At 31.3% G+C, this 7389-nt stretch overlaps 2 pseudogenes; both read left to right on the forward strand.

The window, feature by feature from the left end:
* The first annotated feature begins 2767 nt into the window (after positions 1 to 2767).
* LOC127137179 (probable leucine-rich repeat receptor-like protein kinase At1g35710) lies at positions 2768 to 3673 on the forward strand (annotated as a pseudogene).
* A 328-nt stretch (positions 3674 to 4001) lies between these two features.
* LOC127075200 (probable LRR receptor-like serine/threonine-protein kinase At3g47570) lies at positions 4002 to 6161 on the forward strand (annotated as a pseudogene).
* Positions 6162 to 7389: the final 1228 nt, after the last annotated feature.

Below are 7389 nucleotides of genomic sequence, written 5' to 3' on the forward strand. Positions count from 1 at the left end.
AGGCAAGATTAAAATGAGGGAAAATAAAGTGCTACAAACTTCGTATAAACTCAATACTCTCTGGTGTTATAACCCCTCGATGTGACGAGTTATAACTTGGAAAATGAAGTCTGAAGCCTGTTTATAATGTTCCAAAAACCTAAAGTGACATGTGAAGCTTTCTCATTTAGTGGGATGAAAATAGGAGAACATGGGAAGAGTGGAAGACTAAGTGAATCCATTTTCTAACCGCCTGTCTTTCACAAAGGATGGTGAATGCCATGTCAAGATGGAGAACGCCATCTTCCCAACGTATGGAAGAGTGGGTCAATCTATCCGTTGGTGAGTTGGACACGTCATTTCTAATATGGCCTTCCCTATGGCGAACGCCATGTAGGTCGCCTTGTGTGCAATTTCCATTTTGTCATTGTTTTGCATCCAAATTGTTTCCTTTCTTTGCATATGGTCCTAATATGGTTAAATACCTTAAATATAGACAAAGTACCTACATAACATTGGAAATAGAGATAAAATGATAACAAAAGATGTACAAAACGAGTCAAAATAACGATGTAATTTGGTGTTATCAGGTAACGTGCAAATAATCCACAGTAGGAGCTTAGATGTAAGTGGTAGATAAAGTCTTCCGATTTATTTTAGTGTCGGCGTTTGCTCTGATGTGTAACACTGAGGAATTTGGAACGGTGTGTATTTCGTTATGTTTTAACATTTCTTATAATGACATGTTATGTTGATGTTGGATATGGGAGTTAACTGTTTGTTATTGTTGTTCCGCTGCTATTTAATAAAAATTAACATTCAGACATGTAGTTATTACTACTATTTTTATAACTGTGAAGTGTTACATGTCTTTTCAATTGAGCAGGTTGATTGTATGCTGTAGTGTAGCATCCTAAATTTCATGTTGAATTGTTTTACTATGATAAATCTTTTAAATTTATGCGGGGGGAAATTTAGGGTGTTACATAGTGGTATCAGAGTAGGTCGGTCCTTCCAGCCAGGTTGTTTAATTATGTTTGTTCCCTAGTATGCGACATGTGCGTGAGAACACTGTCAAAGCCTTTTACTTTTCTATTTGCAAGTTGGGAATGAAACAAGTGAGAGAGAAGCACCTGCTTCTATGGGATATTCTAACTGTAGAAAGTTTGAACATCATATTGCTACATGCGAGAGTGCAGTGTTGGCTATTTCAATTGTTTTGAGAATGTTGTGCTTTTCCTAAACCCGAAGAGAGGTTAGATTAGAGGATTGTGTCTGTTAGCAAATGGTATTATCCTTGAAGGAAGACGGTCAGGTGTTCTCGTTGGTTGCTTCCTTGTGAGGGAGAATGAGATGTTTTGGCTAAAGATGAGCTAGTGGTGTGTTGAGTATCTTGGCGTTTTCCCTAAGGATGTGTACGATTTGTGTTTTGTTGGAACAAGTTGACATTATTCTTGGAATTAATTGGTTGGAGTTAAACCAAGTGTTGTAGCAATGGTTTTGAAAAGGTTGTGCAGTGTGTCGCTGATTGTAAGAGCTCAGGCGATGTCGAAGTTGTGTTGTTCATGACATTGAAGATGCAAGGGATTTGAGATTCCTGTTTACCGATCAAGTTGGGATGTCTTTATGGAAAATGAATAGTTATTATCGATGTTGCTTCTCAAAGAGTAGAGAGCAATGTGACGGCTAATGTCATGTCAATGGTGTGTGATTCTTAATGTTTTCCCGAAGATATCCTTAACTTTCGTCCAGAGCGTGAATCTGAGTTTGATGAATGTGAAGAGTTGACATTTGTAACAGTTAAGCAAGTGAGAGAGTCCTTGAAGGATAATGCACAAGAGTTTGTAATGTTAGCTTTGTTGGAAGTCAGAGGAAAGGGAGTAGTTCGTGATCTTCCTGTGGTGTGTGAATTTCTGGAAGAGTTTCCTAAAGATATAAGTGATTTTCCACCATAGCACGAAATGGAGTTTGCTATTGACTTAGTACCTGATCAATATTTTAAAAAATAAACAATTATAATAATTAAAAAAGACACATCAAAAATAAAATTATGTATTAATCAAAAATAAATTTAATTATAATTAGTTTTAATTTTGATCGACGTCTGATTTTTAGCATAACATTATTTATTTATTTATTGAATTTTTATTATAACATTTTGTTTATTTCTATTAATATTTATGAAAAAAATTAAACATTTCAAAATTTAGGACTTTGTATTTTAGTACTTGTTGCACTTGCACATGACCGATCCTAGATATGAGTCAAATTTAAGCAATTTATTTTTAGAGATGATGATATTTTTTAAAAGTGTGTCCTCATGTTTTGCACCGATGAAAAATGATGGACTATTGCTAGTGAAATAGTAGATGACATTGATGTAAAGCCTACTTTAATATTATATTGATCGTCATTCTGTAATGTTATAAGTAAAAACACTATTCTTGAGATGATGTAGTTTAAATTGAATATACTTTATATGAGGGAATATGATACTTATTTTGAATTAGAATTGTCAATTAAGCTATAAATTGTTGGGGTTAATTAAAAATATAGACATGTTTGTTATTTGCCGATATTAAAATTGAGATATCATTTATTTAATAATTTAAACATTTTATTATATCGGTAACATAATATATGACAATTGATAATAAATGTAAATATATAATAGGTAATAAAAGATTTATGTGAGCAAAAAGAAAATTAAAAAATTAATCAAATACAACTTTCAAGAACAAATTACAATAAAATAAAAACTATTACATAAATAATTAAATGAAATGGGATGGAAGGGGTAACTTAACTAATTTGAGTTAGAGAAATATAATTAATTGGCACAAAGTTTAATTTTTAACTATAGTATTTTTTTTTATAATAAAAAAATATAAAAAAGTTGTTGATACTAGTCTAGTATGAATCTGATTTTAATAATATTTATTATCAGGAAATTGGTTATCTTATCAACTTGAGTATCTAGTATTGTCATACAATAACTTTAATGGACCTATTTCTTTCAAACTCCTTAACATATCATCACTCTCATACTTGCAACTTGAACAAAATCATCTCAAGTATAATTCCATTTAATACAAACCTTCCTAGTCTGCAATCTCTACACTTGGATCATAACAATTTTGTTGGAAATATCCCAGCAATTATATACAATGCTTCTAAGCTCATTAGATTTCAAGTAAATTCCAATGCATTCAGTGGAACATTTCCCAGTATTGCTTTTGGAAATTTAAAGTTCATAGAATCATTTATCATATATGACAACAATTTGACAATAAATGATTCTAGAGTTATCAGGAAATCATATACCATCCAACCTTCCTAAGTCAATCGGAAACATGACTGTGGTAACCTTTTTGGCAGACACATATGGAATTGATGGAAATATTCCCCTAGAATTTGGAAACATGACCAACTTGCTATATTTTTCTATATCAATGGACCAATTCTATGGGTTAATTCCCACGTCACTTGGTGGCATGGTGAGCTTGATCTCCTTGGACTTGTCACAAAATATGCTAACTGGTGTTATTCCAAAATCTTTAGAATCACTATTGTATCTTAAAAATATCAACTTCTCATATAATAGTTTACAAGGAGAGATTCCTGATGGTTGAATTTTCAAAACTTTCACATCCCAATCTTTTATGCATAATGAAGCTCTTTGAAGAAATCCTCGTTTTCAAGTGCCTCTATGTGGTAAACAAGTTAGGAAAAGTTCAAGGACAAAAAAGTTATTACTCAAATGCATAATTCCTCTAGTTTTGTCAATCACTTTGATTGTTGCATGCATAATATTCTTAAAAGTTAATAAAAGAAAAAAGGTTGAAAATACTCTTGAAAGAGGTTTATCAACTTTAGGAGCTCAAAGAAGAATTTCTTATTATGAACTTGTGCAAGCAACAAATGGATTCAACGAGGATAACTTACTTGGAAACATAACTTCAGTAGTCTTTACCGCAAATTTATGTGGAATTTATGGTAATATTCCCTTAGAAATTGGAAACATGAGCAATTTGATATCTCTTTCTATGTTTGGGAATAATATAAATGGACCCGTACCTGGAACATTCAAAGGGTTACAGAAACTTCAGAAATTGGAACTGAGCAACAATGATCTACATGGATCATTTATTGACGAGCTTTGTGAAATGGAGAGTTTAAGTGAGTTGTATCTATATAATAGTAAGCTTTCTGGTGTTTTACCAACCTGTTTGAGAAACATGACTTTTCTTAAAAAGTTAGACATAGGATATAACAACTTGAACTCTATGATACCTTCCTCTCTTTGGAGTCTCACAGATATCTTAGAGATAAATTTGACCACTAATGCTTTCACCGATAATCTTCCACTTGAGATTCGGAATTTGAGAGCAATTATACTCAAAAAATCTAATTTTAGGCAATATTCCTACAACCATTACTTTCTTAAAAACAGTGCAAAATCTCTCCTTAGCACATAACAAACTGTATGGATCAATTCCCACGTCACTTGGTGACATGGTAGACTTGATCTCCTTGGACTTGTCCCAAAATATGCTACCTGGTGTTATTCCAAAATCATTAACATCACTTTCGTATCTTAAAAATATCAACTTCTCATATAATAGCTTACAAGGAGAAATTCCCGATGGTGGACTTTTTAAAACTTTCACATCCCAATCTTTTATGCATAATGAAGCTCTTTGCGGAAATCCTCGTTTTCAAGTGCCTCTATGTCCTAAACAAGTTAGGAAGAGTTCAAGGACAAAAATCTTATTACTCAAATGCATAATTCCTCTAGTTCTGTCAACCATTTTGGTTGTTGCATTCATAATGCTTTTAAAACATAAACAGAAAAAGGTTGAAAATACTCTTGAAAGGGGGTTATCAACTTTAGGAGCTCCAAGAAGAATTTCTTATTATGAACTTGTGCAAGCAACAAATGGATTCAAGAGAGTAATTTTCATGGAAAGCTTCTTAATGGTGAGATGATTGCAGTTAAAGTAATTGATTTGCAGTCAGAGGAAAAATCAAGGACCTTTGATGCAGAATGCAATGCAATGAGAAATCTACGACATCGAAATCTAGTTAAGATTATCAGCAGTTGCTCAAATCTTAATTTCAAGTCATTGGTGATGGAGTTCATGTCAAATGGAAGTGTGGACAAATGGTTGTATTCAGATAATTATTATTTGACTTTCTTGCAAAGGTTAAATATAATGATAGATGTTGCATCTGCATTGGAATATCTCCATCATGGTTCTCCAATACCAGTGGTTCATTGTGACCTAAAGCCTACAAATGTGTTGCTGGATGAAGATATGGTTGCACATGTTAGCGATTTTGGTATTGCGAAGCTCATGGATGAAGGACAATCTAAAACCCATACAGATACTTTGGCTACTATTGGATACCTTGCACCAGGTCATTTCTTGATCTCTTTTTACTTCTATAGTAATTGTTAGTAGTTATTGTGTTAAGCTACAACTGATTTTTGAACTCATATAATACTTCCTTGGAGTTTTTCATTTATTTTTTAAATTTTACTTACTTTTATTATATTTAAGAATATTTGATAACTATTAGTATTTATATATACACAGAGTATGCATCTGAGGGAATTGTTTCTATCAAAGGGGATGTGTACAACTATGGGATAATGCTAATGGAAATTTTTACAAGAAGAAAACCAACTGATGATATTTTTGTTGGAGATCTAAGTTTGAAAACATGGATCAGTGGATTATTGCCTAATTCAATTTTGGAGGTCCTGGATTCTAATTTAATCCAACAGAACGGAGTACAAATGGATAAGATATTGACACGTGTCATCTATTTTTGGTTTTAGTCCTGAATTGTTGTGAACATTCACCTGAAGCAAGAATCAATATGATAGATGTTAAAGCAACGCTAATTAAAATCAAGACTTTGATTTTTGACAGAAGTGCCGTCTAGTTATTTTCGTTTGGACAAGTGGTTTGTTATTTGAAGGGAATGTATTTTATTTCTTTTCTAATGTTTGTTAGTTCATTCGAATGCTTCTTTAGGTTTTTGTTTTTATTTTCTAATGTTTGTTTTTATTTTCTAATGTTATTTGTAGGACGCTTTCAATATTGTTTTGGATTTGATGTTTTGTTCCTTCTGATCTGTCCTTTTAAATTTCTATATTATTGTATTTGAATGAAGTACATCATACCATATTTTATATATATATATATAATATATATAATATATATATATATATATATATATATATATATATATATATATATATATATATATCTTTTTGTTTTTAAAAAATTCTGAGTTGTGAATAAGAATCATCGCACAATCTAATACATGCAATAAATTGGAGTTTGAGGGTCTTTTATTGCAGACATTGTTAATGTTGTGTATATATCTTGCTTCTATGGCATTTAAGGTGGCTACTACTTTGATTTGTACTTTATGCTCACGTTTTGTAAAGAGTATTAAGAAAACTAAGTGATATAACAAGGACAAAATAAGATGATACTTCCTTTCTTACCATTATATATATATATATATATATATATATATATATATATATATATATATATATATATATATATATATATATATATATATATATATGAAGATGTTCTTGATCTTGGGCCTAAAACCATTATCATGTCTCATTAGATCGAAAATCACTGTAAAAAATTAACCATTTTACAAAAAACCAATTTAAAAGTGATTGTTACCGTTCAAGCCTCTTATTTTAGAACAATATAATTTATTTTCAATTCCCTAAAAAGAACCATTCTCAGAAATACGTATATACGTATATAAGAGGGATAAGATTTTTTTTCCTAGAAGAACACCTCCCCTCTTGCCATCCTCTCTCCTATGTAATCACAAAACCTAAACTCAATTCAAAGAATTGCTACGGTTCAATATTCAATCCTTTGTGTCAAAACATTGAAGTTTCTTTAAGATTCAGTGATGGGCTAGTCTGCAAGTGCACAAAAGAATCAGTTATCTAGTGATGATATGTAAATTTAAGACTAAGATCTTTTAATAAGAGGAGAATAAGATAGAAATTAAAACTTGTTAATTTAGTAAATATTAAATAAATAAGGTCGGAATGTAAATTTCCGATGTACCTCCGGGACTCAGATGAAGTTAGGCGCTTTTTATAGAGTTTAAAATAATTTTTGGAGAAAATATAAATTTAAATACAAAACTCACTCTCGAGCAGTACGTGTCATGTTTTGAAACCGTAAATGTCATGTTGTCGCTCCACAACTTACAATTTTGAAATAACTTTTGTCGCTCCACAACTTATTTTCAAAATAAGTTTTGAAAATAAATAAGTCATAATCAATAACTAAAGTGTTGTCTCTGTTTTTAGAAATTGAAAATTCAAATTTTATGATCGAATCCCGATCTCAC

This window comes from Lathyrus oleraceus, chromosome 4, assembly GCF_024323335.1.
Source record: "Lathyrus oleraceus cultivar Zhongwan6 chromosome 4, CAAS_Psat_ZW6_1.0, whole genome shotgun sequence".
Classification (NCBI taxonomy): Eukaryota; Viridiplantae; Streptophyta; class Magnoliopsida; order Fabales; family Fabaceae; genus Lathyrus; species Lathyrus oleraceus.